We start from the raw sequence: 23,466 nt of genomic DNA on the forward strand, positions 1-23,466 counted from the left end.
GTAGGGTTTCCATGTACAAATATTTGTGTTATGTGTTGTGATTGTTCTTGTCTTTCTATTTCATGCATTAAAATTTATCGGTACTATAATTAACTGCTAAACTATCTACCGACATTGATCATTAAGTTTTGGATAAGTTAATTTTAGATTAAATTTATTGGACAACTGATTCACCCCCCCCCCTCTCAGTTGTCTCCAGGACCTAACACAGGCTACCTTAGTTGAGAAACCGACAACTCAACTAAAAGTGGACAATCCACCGACAACAGAACAACTGGAGAAACCCCAATCTGCACTGATCATTGAAAATACTCAGAAGGAGTCTATTGAAAAAGTTGTCACTCAGGCCTCTAAAAAGGAAATAGAGAAGAATACAAAGAAAACAATCATTAAGGTTGTATCCTCTAAACCAGCAAAGGAAAAGCAACTTGATAAGGATGATGATGATCCTTTAAGTATTTCGGGACCTATTGATATGAACAAAATGAGCGCATTATAAATAATGAAGATTGCAAGTGTCATGCAATCTAGGGAACATAAGAAGAGACTAAAAGAGAAAAGGGTTGAAGCAGAGACAATTCAAAATGCAGTAGATATTTTATCTAGTCTGCTACTAGAAACATCTACAACACATCTATCTACACCTATTAGCAAACTTGGTGAGTTAGTTGAAAATGCATCTGATCAAATCAAGGCACTGGAAGATGTTGCTCAAATGTATGCTGAAAAGAGTCACAAGAAGAAGTATGGAGAAAAACTAGCAAAGGATATTGATAGTGGGAAAATGTCTCTGTTGCACAATAAAAATTTGTTGAGAAATGCTATTGAAATGGGAGGAAATTATCTTGCTTCAACCTCTAATGTTTCTTTCTTTTATTCTGACATTACAAAGAAAGAGCTAGAAAGGATATGCAAGGCATATGTCCCACTTTAGGACTCTATATTTGCCTTTAACAAATCTGTAGATGATTTACAAAATAGGTTGGATATCTATGACAATGAGAAGGCAAAGAGACTCCGATCTCTAAGAGAACTCAAGAGTCTACTCACATCACAAGTAGACATATTACAAAGAGCCTACTCTAATGCAGAAGCTATCTTAGTAGCTCCTAGAACCTGCTCATTGGACTCCATGGAAGAATTCCATTCACAACTATTGTCTATATTCTGGTATACTGAGAACGTGTTGGAGTCATGGACAAATACTTTGTCACAACTGAAGACAAGCTACAATGTTATTTTCATGAGACTTGCTTATGCCTGAATTTTGATACAGTTTTATTTGTTACTCTTATATATCCTAAAAACTTTGATACAAATTTTCTATATATATATATTTTTCTTTTTCAATTTGGAATTGTTGTCAAAGGGGGATAAAAAATATGTATGTATGTTTTTGAAAATTTTGTATGAAGTATGCATTAAGGGGGAGCATGAGTATATGTGTAAATTTGTTGTGTATGCACACTTAGCGGTATTACTATAAAATTTTCTAAGTGTTACCATCAATGCCAAAGGGGGACTTTGTTGGCTTTATGATGATTGTAATGTATTCATCATATATTGTCATTGATGAAACACTCACACACACATATGATTATATTGACTATCGGTATAACTTCAATTGTTTACACTGTCAACCTATATACTTAGTGGTTAATCTCTAAGTAGTACTTTGTGTTAACCGGTGTGTGCATAAGAGACTATTGTGGTTATACTAAGTCGGCATCAAGATGAAGATCAAGATGGAGATCAAGCGGAGACTCAAGGACAATGGTTCATATGTTTTCCTCAAACCGGTATTAGTTGTTCCAACCGATATTTGTTGATTTTTTTGATGAGGTACCAACACTGACTGCTTGGTGGTAATTTTTGTGATGAGGTACTAGCACCGACTACTTGGCAGTAATTTTTGTGATGAGTTATGGTCACTTGTCCAGATACACTACAAATAGGAAATTGTGTTATGATTTCCTTAGGCCGACATGAAATCTGAATGTCTATATATCGACATCTCAGTAAATCTTTTAATGATGATGGTATGCATGAAGAGAAAAAGTTTTTGTTGAAGAGTGATAAGTGTTAAGATGAAGAGTGTGTTGAATAGCAGTGTTGAATATGCTTAGAAGGATCTGATCAAGCAAGTATTGTGCTACCCAGAATAGATCAAACCAATGCTATTGTTCTCTAACAATTACAACAGAATCAAATCCCTTAACCGAGTAATCTTTAACAAGCTTCAATGTATAAATCCTCTAACAGGGTGATCCATTAGTTTGAATTCTGAAATCCTCCACCGAGGTTACTCCTAATAGGGTACTACTCTTAACAGGGTATAAGCTTCTAATTAGTCAACTATCTATTACTGTAGATAGTTAACTTGTGAGTTCCATCTCATCGTGATTTTTACCTATTTGGGTTTTCCACATAGAAATACTTGTGTTATGGTGGATGCTTTACTTTTTGTTGATGTTGTCATATCATTTTGGATTGCATGCATTGTATTTAAAAGCTTTGTTAAGTTCATGTATCAGTTAGTGTTTGAAGTAGTTTTAGTTTTGGTGTCACTGATTCACGCCCCACCCCCCCGTCTCAGTGCTTTTTAAGTCCATCAAAATTAATCTTCTCGAGCTTTTGAGAGATCATGTCTACAAGAAGATTTGATCCACTGTGCATTCCATTCAAACAAATAGCCTCCATTAATAAATGCATTCTCTTAGTGTTGTTTTGTATATAGATTGCATCTCTGAACATAGATTACTATATTTAGTAATCTTTGGTTTGATATCTTTGTCATAGATATTCTCGAGCCTCTCAACAAACAACAACAAGACCTCCATTAAATGTTGCTTCATCTCCTCTTGACCTACTCTAATTTGATAGAAATCTACCTCATTAATGTACACCTTCTTTGGAAGTAATATATCATTTCAATCTAATTAGCTTTCATTTGTTCAACATGCTCCTTGTCTTCAAAATCATCATCCATGACATCTGGTCTTGATTGGTCAACCCATCCACGTGGTAATACATCTATCGATATCCATTTGTCTCTTTGCATTCATGAAATGCACTTATGGGATGGCGGGGACCCTCACCCATCTCTTATCCTTATAACTTATAATGCCTATCTTCCTTAAGTTTACCAGTGCGCTGGATAGCGGGATCCACCTCTTCCTTCATGCCAATGTTATCCCGCAAGATATAACTTCTTCAATCCTTCACATCGTCAAAGTCTTCATCTCCGTCTTCTGGTCAACCTTTTTCAACCGTCCACGTGCACTATTTAATAGTCGACATTCATTGGAGTCCATAAAATCTTTCCATATGGACAAAATATGTAGTTATCGGGTTTTATCCGCATGAGTTTTTATGGTCACAGGGAACAAAAAAACCCCATCACTGTCGCATTAAGGGTATGCAAAATCTGATTTGGTGTCATGGCGAAATGATATGTTACACCAAAATGCAAACTGGTGTCTACAATACGTCGCACTTGTCACACCAAAAAAGGTATTGTCGCCAATAATGTAAGGATCTACGCACCGAAAAGAAGGATGTTGCTGAGAGGAATTGCATGTCACGTGAAAACATAAGCATATCAGTATAACACCAAGTAGATGACGAGAGGCAAAATAGGTCATGACGATAAGCCATGTCGATGAGACAAAAAGACGTCTCACCGAAAACCTACCATAATAGAGATTTTCAACATTTTCGATCTGCAACAAACATGGATTAAACCCGATGGATCAAACACATTATGAGACCGATGTAGAACATGACGCCAACTCTGAAACACATGAATTCAACCCATTTATACATCTACAACTCATCCGTTATTGCAACCTTAGCATGAAGCCAACATATCTGCACTCCATCTCTGCTTGCATACTCAACCAAAACAACTTGCATTTGATCATGTTGACATCGACGAAAACTATATGCCAACAATGTCTTGTAAATATGGAGAATTGATTCAAAAAATAGTTACCTTAGAAGGATAAATCTTTATGGCTTTTATATAGATATATGTAAGATAGTTATAAAGGTCTAAAACAATTCAAAATAAAATTTAAATTATGATTTGCAATTCATCGACATAAAAGTGTAAAGGTAATTTTGCAAGTACTAGATTATACTTGTTTATATTCATTAAAAAATTAAAATAGTTACATAATGAAATTCTCAAATTAATCCAACTAATTAGAAAAATATTACTACCTTATAAAATGACTAACAAACTAAAAATGTTAACTAAAATTAATTTCTTCCATTCTCACCCATAATGAGTATTGCAAAAAAAAATAGAAAATAAAAACATTCATTAGATCATCCCATTTATTCCACATAATGAACATTCAAAAGAACACTAGAATTTATGGACTTTACAAAAAAATCAATATGTGAACTTGTGAATATTTTAACAAGATGTTATAATAACACAATATACAAGTTCAATCGATCCTTCCTAAACCAACTTGTGGATGTATTGGTGTAATATTTCGAAGTGCTTAGTCTTGCTATGAAACACTAGATTCCTACTCAAGTAAATTGTATGTTTACTTACAAAATAAAGTATTATTGGATGATCTTAAAATTATTGTACATCTTATAGCATGATCCTCAACCAAATACATGATAAAATATAAATTCTATATTCATCCACTACATTAGTTAGAGGTATAGTGGGTTATTTATTTGATTTCCTATAGATGATTATATAACCTTCATTTAAAGTAGTATAAAACATATAATATCAATCATCAATAGATATTTTTTTATCTAAAGTAATATGTCCAGCCAATTTAGCTTCTTTCGAATACTTATGATGAACATCATAATGTAGTGTTTTTAAAGGATACTTTTGAATCCCCTTAGTATAACTTGAATGTGTCTCCTTAAGTTATAACATAAACCTAGATAAAATGCTTATGACATATCTTATATTTATGTAGTAATGGTAAAATATAGAAAATAACCAACCAACAATCCATATAGTGTGGGTCTCATGGAAGTATAGTTTTAAAAAATGTTCTTAAGTCCACCTTGCATAGTTGTGTCCATATAATTAATTATAAAAACATTTGAGTAATATCCAATAAATAATTTTTTTGTCACACAAACATATCATCTAAATATTTTTAATTAAAGTAACTAGAGAAGGGCCCCAACCTTTATATATCAAAATAAAAACCTATCCAAAAATAGGGTTGGAGATCAATTTTGCAAACAACCATAGAATGATTAGACTTTATAACTAAAACATACAATAAACACTTAACATAATATCTCTAGACAGTATAATAAGAATAACAAAATTCCAAAAATAGAGTAACATGAAAAACATGGGGACTCTAAGAGATATAGTTTGATTCTTCCAACATTAGATCCAAAGTTTTCTCTCAAGGTGATGAAGAAACAATCTTCTTTCCCTTATATTATCTTAATGTTAGAAAAGTTCAATATTAATAAAATAATATGTATGTCGTAAATAAAGCATATCAAAATCCAAAACCATGGTTTCTCTATAATTTTATAAACAAAAATGAATCATTATTGCATATTACATCACTGATATAGACAACAAAAATGAGAATATCTACACTAGAATGTCTAATGCAAATATTTTTACTAGATGGACTCATTACATAACCTTTGTTCTAAGAGTATGAGTAAATTATAGAACATCATTCTATGGATTCTTTTTTTAGAAAATACAAGGTTTCTCTAACCATTAAAGGAAATTTTATTTGAAAGCCACTTCTAAACCTGAAGGTTGACAAATACAAAATTCATTAATATAAATATTTAAAAATTTATTCTAAAGAATAATTTGATAAAAAATCCCTCTATTTTGATAAACCAGATTCAAGACTAATTTAGTAGTATCCATTTTTGTTACAGGGATAAACATTTCTGTATAGTAAATATCTTCTGGTTACATGTACCTTTTTGAAGCAAATCTAGCCTAATATATACCAATACTTTCATTAGATTTATACTTAGTTTTTTAGATCTATTTTGTACCTATAATTTCTTTAAAGGGGGTAATTTGGCCAACTCCGAAGTGTCATTCCATTGAATTGATGTCATTTCACTCTTCATAGTCACAACATACTTTTCCATTCCCCTAGCTTTGAAAAACTCTACTTGTTCATTAATCTAAGGAACTTGATTTATAGGGGAATTGTTAATTTTTTTATCGTGCCTTGTAGTCATTTCATTAAAATTTCTATATAATATGACTAATTAGGATTATTCATTTTAGTTATGAAATTTCTAATATCTCATAAGATCTACATTAGTTATGGCTTTTGATTCATCAGTACTACCTAGACAAGAGTCTTCTTTAATGAAATCATTTTTTATGGATGCTAGTTTTATTGTCATTTTTATTAGGAGTTTATTGTTATATTTCATCAAAATATAATATCTCTAATTATAACTAATTTCTTATTTATCATACAAGGATTTGTGTTTAATTAGTTAGACATTGGGTTCTCATTGTGGAGGCCAAAGTTCAATTCCTCATAGGGACATGTAAAGTGAAATTCTAAGTTGTTTGTCCTAGTCTTCTATGGGATATGATTTCTAAATAAAATGTGGATTTCTAAGTAGTGATTCTTGGCCTTCAAGAGTTGATTTCTATAGTATTTTCTCATATAAACTTGTATTGCTCTAATGTTCATGGCCATATGAAAAAGATATTTGTAGTGGATATTAAATTCTAAAATATCTTATAGGATCATACAATATTTAATTTTTTTTAGAGGACTAACTAACAAAAATGTAATTAAGGTTTTTTTCATCCAACTTTATTCATTTTTCTCTTGGTACGAGTTGAGAAGAAAGATAGCCAAACAAGATTAAGTGAATAATATATCGTGATAGCCAAACCAAGGTAATAATTATTCATCTCATGAACATCTTCGAGGACTCGTATTCATCAAATTGACTATAGTAGGGAATTCCTATGTCAAAAAAAAATTTAACTAGGTGTTCATATGGTATGAAAACAAGGTTAGAAATGGAATGAGGAAGAATGGAAGATACTTTAGATTATAAACAATGACATTTTATGGTGACCATGTTATTTCATGTTTCTAATAGGAGACGTTGTATAACTAAAGGAATGGATATTTTAGTCAAGGTTGATATATTTATTACATTACTAATTAATGGTATAAGGGGAACATAATCTTTTCTCATAATTTAAATGTATCAAGATTGAAGCATATATTTAAAGAGATCAATGCTAGTCACAAGTTGAGGAAGAGTACTATATTGAGGCCTCCTATCAAAAAGGTTTAACTTGCATACATATGAGGTGACAACCCTAGATTTGTAACATCATGTGAACAATTGTGAAAAAATGTAATAGAAGCTTTGGCTTTTTTTTTTCTTTCAAATAATTTCATAATGTAAAAATGTTAAATCATGGTTGTTCTTGTATGGTATCTTGATATCTAGTTTTAATAAATAATTAGGAGATGTAAGAAGACAACACTGGCAACAAATTGAAGGGCAAGATTAGAAGGCAATTTGTAGATCAAGCATAATATCTGGAATGAAGATAGATTAAATATTCTATTAACATTTACCCCTTCATACATGAATTAGAATGGAGGTATTAGGAAATTACACTCTTTGATGTTTGTGTTGGAAAGGATATGAAAGTAGGATGTTAAGTTCTACTAAAGTGATCCTTAGTGCTCTGTAGTTTATGAATGTTGAAGATTTAATAGGTTGGTGATGTATTATTGAGACGAATCCTACATAGTGATGATAAAGTGTATCAAGTCAGAGGAGGTTTTAAAGAGAATATGGCCATATTTCATGAACGTAAGAGAATATGATTTTAGTTGGTAGCATTAGATATTTTTATGATTTTCTTATAAGATGAATGTGTTTTAATGTTTTTGTTTAGAGTATAAAAGTTTCTCTTAGTTTTTTATTTTTTTTCTAAATGGGGATTCCATTAGACAAGTTCTCTAGATTCAATTTACATACTTGGAGAACAAAAATTTAGATACAACTAATGAATAAAAATGTGTTGGGAATAGTAAGTGGAAAAGAAAAAGCTCGTAAAAATATAAATAAGTTGTTAGATTAGAACATTAGAGATGATAAAGCCAAGTGTATTATTGTTCTTTCTTTTTATGTCTCTGAATTACATCATATAGATTTAAAATAAATCATTAGCAAAACAATTGGGATAATTTGAATAAATTATTTTGGAGAAAAATAACTTAATGCAATTTTTTTTGTATAACTTACATCATTAAAGTCCAAAACGGAAGAAAAAATCATTATGTCAAATCACATAAGTAATCTAAGGTCTCTCATTAGGCAACTAGCAAAATTCAACGCTTTACTTGATGAAGATGATGCTAAAGCTATCTTGTTAAAAAATTTGACTTAAAAATATAATGTTATTTTTACAATTAGTCAACCAACATCATAAACAGTAGAAAATTTTAGTTAAGCCATCTTAGTAGAAGAAAGAGGACAAATACAAAATATGTAAAAGGTGATTTTCCATAGGAGAGTACATTATATTCTGAAATCAATAATAAAAGGTTAGGGGAAATTATTATATTTTATTATAAGAAAAAGGGTCACATAGATTATGCTTGTAGAACTTGAGCTAATGATGTTCTCTAAGAAAAACTTACAAATCAATCAAATGAAGGTAGCTTAGCTTGTATTGAAAATGATTTTCCATCGAATAATAATGGTTTTGTTGAGAATAGATATATACTTTAAGCCTTCCCATTTTGAGGTTGGTGTTATTAAATAATGGAGTAGCTTCCATTATCTCAAGCTAGCTTCTTGCTTTGAGATGGTGCTTTGCATGAGAAGTAGTTTTGGTTTGTTTCATATCTTTACTTGATAATGAGAAATTTAAAAAATAGATGTATTGTGAATTCTAATTTTTTGACATGGGTAACGGGTATTGTCTTGATTTTAATATAGATTATTATCCAATGATTTATAATATTAGAGAAAATAATCATCAAATAACTTCATGGAGCTATATTGCAGCTCAATATTGATTTTTGTCAAATCACTCAAGAGTCTTGATCATTAGAGAGTTTGAGATTAGGAAATTGAGAATTCAACTTGAAGATGTGCCCTTCCAAAGGTCACAAGACAGGTTGTTCGTTCTTTCCTTGATTCAAGTTTTTTTTTTTTTAAAGATGTTTTGAAAAATATGTGTTTATTATATGTAATCAACAATTTTTATGATGTAAACCATAAGGGAGAATTCCCTTGGCATTAAGTAGAATTTGAGATTTTAGGTGTACATTTTTAGGAACAATTAAAAAGAGGGAAATATTAGCATTATTTCATTTTTTCCTAGTGTAATTAATAGTTACTATAAATGTTATATCCATTATACACTATATATTGTTGATCAATGTGTAATAAATCATTCTTTTCACTATCTTCATTCAAAGTTTCTATGGAGTGTTGAATGTGGTAGGCTGTCTTTGAATCCCATTTAATTTATTGAAATCTAGCTATACATTTTTCATATATAATTGCACTATTTGGTCTAGTAACCTTAATGTGTTGACCATTTTATTTTTTGACTAAGTATCTAATCTCAAATAAAATGTCCATGACTTCTTATTCATCAACCAAATAATAAATCCATATTTTATGATAAAATTAATCAATAGTAGTAATAAATTAGTTGGATTTATTTTATTAAATGTTTTCATAAGACTATAAAAATTACTATGAATAATCTCAACATACTTTGTATCCAAATTCTAGACAAGACATATAAAAGTGAGTCAAAATGTTATATATAAAAAAATATATTTCTCACAAACTTTTCATTAATTATTGTAGCATCCTAAAATATACTCACCTATAATTTTCCCCTCACTTAGACCTCACTTTGGCATTCACCCTCTAAGGTATAATTGAAGCTCTAATTTTGCTCACACTAGTCATCATACTTAAAATTTCACTATTTGCAGTTTCCTCCCCTTAATTTTGGGACCATGATGTTGGGAATCATAGTCCTCTCAAAATGGGCCCATTTTGGGGCCACAAAATGATCACTCATTTTGATAGAGAACTTGGATCTTGTGTCGGATTGTGTCGAAAATACAATTTGCCTTTCAACTAGTGGGTATAAAAGAAAGTCTACCCTTTTCATTTCAAACCCAACTCTCATAATTCAATTTCATAATCCACTCAGGACAAAAAAATTGAGACCCTACATTCAAGTGAAAGCAATTAGTCTTCTATCAAGCATTGGAGAAAAATTAAAGTCAATATTCAAGCATTAGAGATGGCATCCATGTTCTATATTTTATGGAGACCGTCTACATGAAACTTCGATTCCTTGTAAAGACAAACAAAACTTCATTCAATATTTTACATAATGGTTATATTTTTAAGCAAAATTTTGTAGTAGATCTTTGTTAAAGGGTTTCTAGTCCCTTCAAAACCTATTTGTTCCTTAGTAAAAAAAATTTTTATTAAAGGTATATCATTAGTATTTTCGATATTTTTAGTCTTTCACTCAAAAGGAAAGCATTTCGTTCTAGTAATTCATTTACATTTTAATTTTATTTCATGGTTAATTCCAAAACCAGGGTTTGGCTTAAGGAAAACTCCTATTCCCAATAATTTTCTCCTTTTCACTTTTTCCAAGATCAAGTATAGAGCTGAATTTCAGAGGAACAAAAGGATTCATAGAGACAAATAGGTTCCTCTTTGGATGGAAAGAAGTTGTGAGGACCAACGTGAACACCACCATGGTCCCAATAATTAAGGCCAAACTTTTGTGAGCATATGCAAACCTTCATCCACTACACATATCTAGGTTTGTGGCACCATCTAATGACTGCAACTCACTATTTATGCATACTTGCTTCAATAATCCACCATTGTAGCCTAATATTAAATTAATTCAAAATAAAATTTAATTACAAGGAAATTATTTGAATTTCTTCTAATCTAGATCTATCAAGTTCTTATCTTTCCCTAATGAAATGGTAATCAAGTAAAATTAGTTGTCATACTATATTTAATGGCAAATCCCTAATTTTTCACCTCATTACATTTTGGTGAAACTAACATCTTGCACCTTAATTTATAATTTATTTTCTTAGATCTGATTATTTATGCATTTTCAAATTCAAATTTACATTTACAATTTTAATGTAGTTTCCCTCCATTGTTCATACTCTATGGTGGTTATGATGTATAATGCCCGCTGAAATACCCTAGAGAAAATAACTAAACTAACTTAACAAATAGAGATTTTTTTTAAAAAACATCTTCTTAATGCAACATAGTAAACTATCATTACTCCAAATCATATATTAACGTAACATGAATGCATACAACATCATGAAGCAAACTATAACCTCATACAACATAAGCAAAAATAGCATTATAACAGTTATCATCTAAATGTGTACCTATAATTATTCATTCGCTCATCTATTCATTCTTTCCCTAGGGTAGTTTAACACCATTACTTACTAGCAATAACATATAACATGACAATATCATAAAACCGTTAACATTTACTATAAAAATTACATTAATATCTCTCATATCATGAGAACTATGAGTTTCCAAACAATTATTCTATCACAACATTCCAATTAACTCGCTAAGTTCCTTTTAAAACATCAATTCCAAGTGTTCCTAATTCCCCATTTATTTACTATCTATCTAACTAAGTATGAATCCAAATAGAACTATCATCATATAAGAAATTCCAATTCTTTTTCTTTCTTAATTTTATCATATATCCCATCAATATAACATATATACGACCATAAACAAGTCTATACAACAAATGCTAGTTACTTTCCAATGAGATTACTTATAACAAGATTATCTAATAGCACCATTTCTATATTAAGGACACACACATAGCTATCCATTTCAAATCTTATTCCATATAAATCTCTATCTCTTTCTACCTAATAAACATTCTTACAACATATATCATATAATGAATACAACATCCTATTGCATTATAATACAATAACCTCAAGTACCTCATCATCTTGCTCTATTACATATGAATACATGGTACAAGTACATATTATCTTTTATATTTTCAATGTCATCATGATTCATTATACTATCTCAATACATAGAAATCAACTTCACATAAAGAAGAATCATAAAGTCCATAGAAATTGACAACTCCTCATTCTTTTCCATATTCAAAGGATAACTAGCATTTAAGGTATAATAACTTTCAACCAAAGCATACATGAGCATTGTCTTATCTATTACCATTCAAAAGATATACATAAGATAATCCAATCATATCACTCAATCATTTAATTATTTTTTAGTATGGAATTACATGGACATTGAATAACCATTACCACAATCTTATCCAATACATCTCATTCTGAAATCAGCTCACTACAAGTCCTAAAACATATATTCACTGGATATTAATTACATAGTTTTATTTACTATTACATCTCTCTCGAAACACAAAACACATGATATCAATTAAAATTACATAGATTACACTTGAAAAGGGTCCATCAACGAGATGAGATAATATAAATCCATATCCACACATGCAAGCATCCAATGAAGAACATCCCAGTGGAAGAAGGCATCAAACTACCTGACCATGTGAAACCAAATAGGAACCACCCCCCATGCTAGGATATGACATGCGGATACAACTCACACTCAAGACCTAGGTTGATACCTAAAAACTAGGGGAATCATGACATTCACTAAGACAACTACCATAAAAATGAGTCATGCATTTTATCCTCACAAAGAAGAGTAGATCTATACTCCTGATATGCATACATGCTACCCTCACATAGAAGTGTAAAACAAATCCCCTGATAGACATGTGGAGGCATCTCAACCTATGTGAGAACAAGAAATATTATCTTTCCATATCAATGACCTCAAATCAATTATTATCTTATTAAGTGAATCCCAACCCAATAATCTATTATTAATGTTATCACTTGTTTATATCAATAAAAATGTCAATGTGCCCTAGTGGTCTAGACTCTAAGCATCCACCAATGAACCACTTAGCAATCTATCTCACTTAACCCTGGTCTTCAAATGAAAGCCCAATCCCCCTAACCATATGCCAAGACCTTAGGGTGAAACATACATCATATCCACATCATGACGGTTCATAACTGACATAAAAATAGTTACAACATCTCTAAGAACAAGTTGAAGTATAATATGAAGCGCATACATCCAAAATGCAAGCTCGTGCCTTCACCAAAGTAACATATCAATGATCCAAAGCATAGACATGAGATAAGAGATCAACCCAAAAGTAATTCCATTTGTCAACAGTGAGGCACAATGCTCTCACTAGAGCTCTCATAAAACCATCTCTCAACATCAAGGCAATCCTCCTCTTGCTAGAGCTAATTAATGCATATGCACAACCCTCAAGAGTAAGGTACAAACCATATTAATAGAGCTCAATTCAAACCTAAAACAAATAATTTCAAATAAAAGAAATCTCTAAAATCATCAAGAAATCACAAAAGCCTCTGGTACAATCCCCAAATCCCAAAAAGTAACCACATTAAGTAAAACTAGAAAACCTATCAAGTATCTCCCCTATCGATAATATGACAAATGCTACTCATCCTCTGGCCATCTAGGGTAATCCTTATAAGGTCTCCATATGAACTCTCTAAGTCTATCCAACTCATGATGTCGATATAACGTATATCCAAATAGACCTTGACTCAATGCACCTTTGTAGCAATATACATAAGGTTGGTTTGGTATCACCTGTCTGTCTACAATTGGCCTAAACATTTCTATTTGCTCAAAATCCCATACCTGGAGTGGTGTCACCCCGCAACTGAGAGTCTATACATCCTGATATGCTATCTCATGTAACTAAAAATATAGCATCCCAAGCATGCATGGTACCCATTAGTATAAAATTCCCTCTTTTCACATGCGTTTGAGTTCTCTCCCCCATCCACTTGGGAACACATTTCCTCATATATTATCTTCTAGTAACCCTTATATAACAACTGCAATCATGACATATCATCTCTCGAATGGTACTTCCATTGTCTCCCATTGGACCTCTTACTACACAATCTATAGGTCATCTACATCACACTTGAACAGTCAACATAAGGCATCTCTCCCTATCGAGGGATCATATATCACCCTCTCCCTATTAATAGGATTGTAGAAGAGGTGTCATACATCCTCTAGAGTCACTATAGCCTCACCCGTAGGGAGATGGAATGATGATTTCTCTAAGTGCCACCAATTTCTAATGTAGTGAGGAGTCCCATGATTTCCATTATCTTGAGCATATAAGTGATGTACTACAACCCTAATTCTCCAAGTGTGTCTCTTTCTATGGTCCTCGGTCTATGGCATAACTCAAAGCAATCCAGTCTATGGCATAACTAAATAAAGGAAAATCAACATCAACATTGGAGCATCAAATTGTTAGTTTTAGGGTTCATTCCTATTGTCTTTATTTCATCATTCTGAGGAAAAATTGAGTGAATTTATATCCCATCTCATCCCATTTAGGTCCTCTACCCCCTAGGACCTCTTTTGGCTTCATCGACGAACCCTAGCACAATCCCCCTTTTCCTAACACCTATCTTAGCAAAGTTATGTCTATGTCACTGACACAAGTGTAGGGAAATTTAACACATGTGAAATTTATGTAGACATAGGAAAAATTCATCTTTTACCCCCTTAGAACCCCTTGCAATATCCTCAATATGTATGTAATTAAGTAAAATTGAAACATGGGTTTTTGGCACACTTACCTATTATCTTGCATTTTCCAATTATCTAAAGCTACTTACACATTCCCCAAGGTGATCTACCACTAGATTTTTCTTCATCCTACTATAGTCTTCTTAGTTACAGAGCTCAAATTTTACCAAATTGGAAGGTAAAAATTGTTGGATATTAGAGTTGTTGGAATGTGTTGTTGTCATTGATGTCAACATATTCCTATGTTTTTGTGCTTCGCTATTGCAGAGAGTTGGTTTTGTTGGTTTATTACAGATATCCTGATGCAAATTTAATGATTCAAAGATTTTTATTTTTAGTTGATTTAGAATGAGTTTCAATGTTCCAGAAGGTGATTTGATCAATTTATGAGGTCCGGTGTGGTGACTAGTTTTTCTGTTGGTTTTGTATTACAGAGTTGTGATTTCTAGTTTGTATTGCTCCAAAATTAATTTATTATGTTGTGCAGATTTTGGAGAGTGTTTGAGACATTCATGTGTGTCCTCAGTTATAGTGGTTCATGATTTGGAACTTCACAAGCATATCTTTCACTTTTTCAGTTGGTGATCTTGAGCTCTGGAAGGGAGATGATGATGATTCTTGTAATATGAGTTGTTGCAGAGGAATTCACATTGCTTGTTGGTGTTTCTAGATCATGTGCTATGTGTATTTTTGGTTTGTATTGAATGTTGTGCATTTTATTGAATATTTTATTGGTGTGGTGGTATTCTTCGTGTTATACGACTTTTGGTCGACCTGATGGTTCTTATGTGTTGCAAATGATCTTGGCGAGATATTCGGTGGTGTTGTGTATTTGAGGATTTGATTTGGCTCAATTGTATCTCCTTGACAACATTGTATTGGTCCGCATATGGATTTATGTATCGTGTGATGCAATTTTGTAATTAGGTCTTATGAGTTGAATCAAGCTTGAGATTAAGGTTGATGATTTGTATAAATATATGTAATATTCATTTGAGAGATGCATCTGCATCTGTGAATATTGTTTTGATCTTTCAGTAGTAGAGGAGAAAAGAAAAGAAGTGCAAAAAAGTGTGTAGAAGTGTGAAGAGTAGAGTTGAAGTATATGTTCTTAACCGGAACTATGATCAGGCATTTGGAGATGCTATTCTTTCAGTTCATGTAATTTGGATTGGTGTCTGATCTTTGTAAGGTAGTGAGCCTTCCCAAGGTTGTATCCCTTTATTGTTTTTGAGGAGTGAGCTCTAGGAAGTGTTCCTTAATCCACGTGCATTCCCCATTGTAATATTTACACATACTCTTGTAGAGTATCATCATATTGTAGGTAGGTTCCAACTGTGTTTTTTCCCTTGGCTGGGTTTTCCACATCAAAAATCTATGTGTTGTGTGTTGTTGATGTGGTTTTTTATCTTTTTTATCTAAGGATAAGGTTAATTTGTTTAAGTTTGGTAAAAAATTATTCACTGCCCCCCCACCCCACTCTCATTTTTCTTGCATTGTTGTTGCCAACAACTGGTATCAGAGCTAGATCCTCTAGAAGAAGTATAACCACTTGAGGAGATATAGGATGGTTACTGTTGTTTTCAAGGAGAGTCTTAGATTTGATGGAACTAATTCCACCATATGAAAGAACCAGATGGAGTGTCACTTGAAATATCTTGGAGAAGATTATTGCAAGATCACAAAGAATGTCAATAATGTTCCTCAGCATTTTAATGTTACTACAAATGAGATCAAGGATGTTGAACATAACATAAGAGCCAAAGAAGCATTGTTGAGTGCCTTGACTAATTTAGAAATCACTAATGTGATTGGATTGCAGACTACTCATGAGATTTGGGAGAAGTTAGAAACCTTGCATGAAGGAGATAAACATGTGAAAGTTTCTAAATTGTGGAGCTTGAAAGGAAAATATGAGATGCTGAGAATGAGAGAAGATGAGAATATTTCATCCTTTGTGGCTAAAGTGAATGATCTTGTTTTGAACATCAAATGTGCCAGTGGAATCATTAAAGAAGATGAGATTGTAGCTAAAGTGTTGAGATCTTTGCCTCCTGCTTACAAACATAATTTGATACTATTATTGAGATTTGAACTGTGGCCACTATGACAAGAGACATGCTGGTTGGTAAGCTTGCTTCTTTTGAATTGAGTGAACTTGGAGAATCACATGGAAAAACTAAGACTGCATTTAAAGCTACTAAGTCAAAGAAGAAGAAGTATGATCTAGGAGAGAGTTTAAGTAGGGTTTCTAGATCTGAAAGGGAAATGGGAGAGATGGAAGAACATGAATGATAATTGGAATATCTTGAAGCACTTATTTCCAGAAGATTGCCTAAGGGAGCTAGTAAGTATGAAGGGAAGTTACCTTTGAAAAAATATTCATGCAATTTGATAGGACATTTTGCTTCTAGGTGTCTGTAAAGAAATAAAAGAGTGTCAAAGTATGATAAACCTTCCAAGCCTAATCACAAGTATAGATATCAGAAGAGGTGTTATTGTACTGCTAATGAAGGTGTGATAGATGATAAGTCTGAGAAAGGGAACTCAGAAGATGAATTTGTATTCATTTCTATGAAGGAAGATGATCTTGTACCTCTTGAGTCTCCAAGCTACATTTTTGAAGAGAAAGACTTGGATGCTAAGATTGGAGAGAATGATGAATGGGTGATTGACAGTGGTTGTTCACATCACATGATAGGTGATAACGGTAAATTTGTGAATATGGAGAAGTATGATGGTGGTGTAGTAATATTTGGAGACAACAAAGCTTGTGTAATTCGTGGTAGAGGTTCTATTTATCTTGATGGTAATCATAATACTGATGTTCTTTTATATATTGAAGGTTTGGAGCATAATATTTTGAGCGTTGGACATATGGTTGATAAGTGTCATGCCCAAACTTTTGGGCAAAAATGCAAGAACAATTTTTTTTTAACTATACTATAATACTTGATGTTCTAAGTTCAAAAGGTGAGATAACTTAATTAGTTTTCACTAAAGGATAACTCAAGTGTCATTAAGAATGGGTTTCTAAAGTGAGCGATAATTTATTTAATTTAATTAGGAGACTTAAGTCTTATCTCAAACTCCTAAGCGGTTTTATAAACAAATTAGATTTTAATTTACTTAACAATTACATTAAGTACCATTATCTAAACTAAATAATTTAACCCTATAAACTCATCACAACCTTTGTAATTAATTAATTCACCCAATTAAAATCCTCCAATCTTAATTACATTATGAGTTATTCTTTATCCTTTACAATATTTAGATAGCTCCAAAATTCACTAAATTAACATTAATACAACACATTGTATTAATAATAATAATTAAATAGGAAATTAAATAAAAAGTTCCAAATGTCATTACATAACATTAATAAGTTAGCTAAAAATTATATCTTTAAAGATAAGCATTTATAATTAAATCAATCCCTTAAAAATATAAAATAATCATATACAATTAAATAACACTCCTTTACAAAATAGAATAACCATCTAATAATCTTCGTTAAAATATTCGATATTAAAATATATGACCCTTTTTTTTAAAAAACAAATTCCCTATTAGACCAAAATGACCCCTATAATATCATAAATTTTACTTTATTAAAAATGGGGCTTTCCCCCCCAAATCACTTTATTTTAAATTACATAAGACCCTCTTAATTTTTGTATTCCTTTTATACCCTAACTAGGGTTTACTTTTTGAAACACATGTGGGTGAACCCTATTTAGGGTTCCCCTTTCTTATATTTTATATCATATCTCTACTCTACTCCTTTTTATTTTTATTTCCTTACATCCCTATCGAGCTAGGGTTTAATATACCATACATTTTATTGCAGGTCTGACGAATCATGGTGACAAGGCAAATGTGTCATGGCAGACGATGCCACCAATCCACAGGTAGCACTGCTATACCCACCATGATAGAGTGTTTGAAGGTGGAGAGGAGGGAGTGGTGAGGCGAAGGATGGACGGCGGCCGCAGACTCATCATCGTGGCCGCCCATGCTTGTGAGTCACGGCTCACAGTCATGATCGCCCATGACTATGGGTCGCGTCCCATAGTCATGGCCTCGACTTTCGGACTGGTGGGTGGGGTAGAGCTGTAGGATTCCCCCAAACCCGGCCCCAAACAAACCACCAACATTGCTAAAGTCTTTATTGATCTGCTTTTTTTTTTATATTACACACACACACACACATATATATATATATTTGTGTATAAACATATATTCACTATGTAATCACAATGATTTCTTTTACAGAATGATTTATATTAACAAGTAATAGTAGTTTTATCTTTAATGTATATATATATATATATATATATATATATATATATATATATATAGATATATATGTACATATGTACATATACATATACATATGTATATACATATGTATATGTATATACATATGTATATGTATATACATATGTATATACATATGTATATGTATATACATATGTATATACATATACATATGTATATGTATATACATATGTATATACATATGTATATGTATATACATATGTATATACATATATATATGTACATATGTATATACATATATATATGTACATATGTATATACATATATATATATATATATATATATATATATATATATATATATATATATATATAGTTTGATGAAATTTATCTATTCACTGTTTTAAACACAGTGTTCTATAGTAGATTGGTTTAGTTTAGGAGCACAATATTAATTTACTTGTAATGATTCTTTTATTATTTTAATATATAGATATAAATATGTAGAGATACCCAAGTTAAAATCAATGTATTCTCATAGGGGTATGCTCACTTATTAAATGACAAAAATTAATGGAAACGCTACAATGAACTTTTACTTTTAGATTTAGGATATTACTAGTCTCATGAGTTTGAATGAATACTAATATAGTAATTAGAATAACTGAACTTTAAACTAGGTAATAACTAGATTTAAATACTAAATCAGAATATAAGAAAAAAGAAATTAACTATCTATTTCCTTCCCATGTAATCTATTTTTTTTCTAGTAAACAAATTATGCAAACTATAAATACATATTTATTTCTCTTTACTCCTACTTTTTCAAATGAATATTTTTTGGATGAATCTACTCAATAGTTTAGATAGATTTAAAAATAAGGTGCATATAAAGTTTAAAGCTTTCAAGATTATTTATTTGACAATATCATAAATCTGAAACTCAATAACATAATTCCATTAAGAAATAAAACTTTCCAACTTTATTCTTTTCTTTCAAAGAAGATTACAGAATAACATAATGCATTTAAAATTCTTTTCTTACTACTGAAACAATAAACCTACTAGAACAACACATTTTTTTGCTCATAGTCTTTTCAACACTTACTAATAAAATACAAATATTTCTTATTTTTTTGTTTTAAGGTACAATGCTCTCAACAAAATATGAGAGTCTTTCCTTCATTACACTTTTATTGAAATGACTAAATACAACAAGAAGGTTTAGATAGGTAGGTAACAAAGGGATGTAGTTTAAGCATTCTTAAACACCACTTTAGGAAATATAGCTCTTCTCCATCCTTTAACCTAAATTTGAACCTGCAAATAAAACTTATAGATTGTGACCATGGAGGCTTACCTCCCAACCTAAGCTAACAAGAAGCCACCCTCAAGCTAGGAGAACCAAGGCTAAACAGGTTATAAAAAGAATCAACAATACATACAAGAAAGACTTAAACAAAACATAAACTCCCAACCCAAGGATTTACATTGTCACTATGTGACTAACTTTGTGGGGTGAAGGTGGACCAAGCACTTATAGGATATGTGAAAGAAAGAGGAACAAATTCCTTCACAAGGCTACCAAAATATAACCAACTCAACATCACATACTTGACCCAAAAACATCTCTTATGTCCCCCATGGCTTACAAGCCCATATCTCTCCTTATGACCCCCTTTTGCATAAGAATAAACAATGTGGCAAGGGCCCCATAACCCTTGTGTATCACTCTTACAAGAAGAGAGTCTCTACACTCTTAGGTTGTCAAGAAGCCCTTCACCCCAAGGCTAATCTTCCCTCCCAAGGGTGAGTATGGCCTTGAAACACCCAAAACACAAGAAAATCACAAAGATGACAAAGGCAAACACAAGGAGGAACTCAACATCCAACACCACAAATCACATATACACAAAAGTTAATAAAAAAACAAATTTTCCTTCACATAAAACCATGGAAATTAAAATGCATGGAAGAACACTACCAACCTTTGATCCTGCAAAAAGGTATGAAGAATGGTTGAAGAAGAGCTACCCAACACACTAGTCTTTTCTCCCCAAAACAAAAAATGCAACTCCCAATCCCAAATTTTCAATAAACAACTCTAAGTCTCGAATATTGGAGAGTGGGAGATCAAAATCCTAAGTTTGAATCCCTTCCCTAAGTAGGCTGCCCTCACACTTTCCAACTTCCTTGGAAAGGATGTGAGATCCCATAGGTTGGTCTTCCCAACCTCTTACATGGTTTCTAAAAATGTAAACTGAAAAAGGTAAGAGAAAGTGGGGAAGAGCAACTATCAGTCAAATGGAAGGTTGTCTAACCAAGGAGAAATCTTCAAAAGTTGAATTTTCATCCATCTTGGAAAACTCACTTTTGAGGTGACTTGACAGTCACATGTGAGTGGTCACATGGCTCAAATTTACCTTTACCCATAGGTATAACATATGGGCCTTAAAAAGTGCCCTAAACCTAACCTTAGGAGTTAGTTTGACCCTCTAGAAACCTACCTAAAGTTTGTCTATGGGTCAAACTTGAGTTGACCATTCTAATGGCTCTCTAACCAAGACTCTATTAGGACCACATTAAGATATTTTGAATAATGCATTGGTTACACAAATTCCCTCCAAAGGACATGTCATTGACAACTCACATCACAACACAAGTGTCGAGTGACACCATAAAATTACACATTACTATAATAGACATACAAATTAAACAAACATTCAAGCATTCACACTTACAAATATAAACACATTACATATGAGGTGTTGTCTCTCCAATTAGACAACCCTTGGCTTCACTAACGCACATAGGTTTAACTTGATTCTCCGAATATTTTCCATGGTCACATGGATTAGTTTCCCTCCACATCTCATTTTGCACATTAGTAATCTCAAATAATCACATGCAATGTTAATATATAAAAATAACACAAATCAGACACTTTGCATACAATTTACATCATAACAATCAAATTGTCAATTATCCAATAGAAACAAATTAAATAATTTACTCAATGGCATCATCATAATCATCATGAAATTCAATCATTCGTAAGGAATGCATTCATGTCTTCTAACATCATAAATGAAGTACTCCAAATCAGAAATGGATGACATACATCATATCAATGTTATCAAATCACTGGATAATATAGAATCTATATCCATAACACATCAAAATAAAGTTTCAATAATAGGTCCAACATGAAAAATAACTGCAATGCTATGATGGCTTGGGGTAGGGCCTCACACCCTCCCCCTCTAGGCATGAACTTCCTCCTGGAGTTCATCAAAGAGATGGGGATACGAAGATCTCATATGTGTTGCATCCTCCCATGATGTTGTAACCTTGTCATAAAAATCCCACTTGACCCTAACCTAGTCTAGCTCTCAACCTCAAAGAGCCAACGTCTAGCGAGACAAAATGCGAACAAGCTCCAAAACCAACTACCCGCTTGACTCCACTTGTGAGGCATCCCAATCTAGAATATGAGACTCATCATAAATATACTTCCTCAATACAGACACATGAAACACATCATGGATGCATGATAGGCTAGTGGAAAAGCTAGATGATATGCAACTCGTCCTATCCTCTCAAGGATCTCAAATGGTCCAACAAAGCCATGTCGATGAGACGAAAAGACTTTTTATTGAAAAACTACCATAATAGAGATTTTCAACATTTTCTATCTGCAACAAACATGGATTAAATCTGATGGATCCAACACACTATGAGGTTGATCTAGAACATGAAGGCAACAATGAAACACATGAATTTAACCCCTTTATACATCTACAACTCATCCATTTTTGCAACCTTAGCATGAAGCCAACATATCTGCACTCCATCTCTACTTGCATACTCAACCAAAACAACTTGCATTTGATCATGTTGACATCAATGAAAACTATATGCAACAATATCTTGTATATATGGAGAATTGATTCAAAAAATAAATACCTTCGAAGGATAAATATTGATGGCTTTTGTATAGATATATGTAAGATAGTTATAAAGATATAAAACAATTCAAAATAAAATTATGATTTGCAAGTCATCGACATAAAAGTACTAGATTATCCTTGTTTATATTCATTAAAACATTAACACAGTTACATAATGAAATTCTCAAATTAATCCAACTAATTAGAAAAATATGACTAACAAACTAAAAATGTTAACTAAAATTATTTTCTTTCATTCTCCCCCATAATGAGTATTGTAAAAAAAAAAATATTCATCAGATCATCCCATTTATTCCACATAATGAACATTCAAAAGAACACCATAATTATGGACTTTACAAAAAAATAATGAGTAAGTGAACTTGTGAATATTTCAACAAGATGTTATAATACCGCAATATACAAGTTCAATCGATCCTTCCTAAACCAACTCGTGGATGTATTGGTGTAAT

Source organism: Cryptomeria japonica, chromosome 7 (assembly GCF_030272615.1).
Source record: "Cryptomeria japonica chromosome 7, Sugi_1.0, whole genome shotgun sequence".
NCBI lineage: Eukaryota > Viridiplantae > Streptophyta > Pinopsida > Cupressales > Cupressaceae > Cryptomeria > Cryptomeria japonica.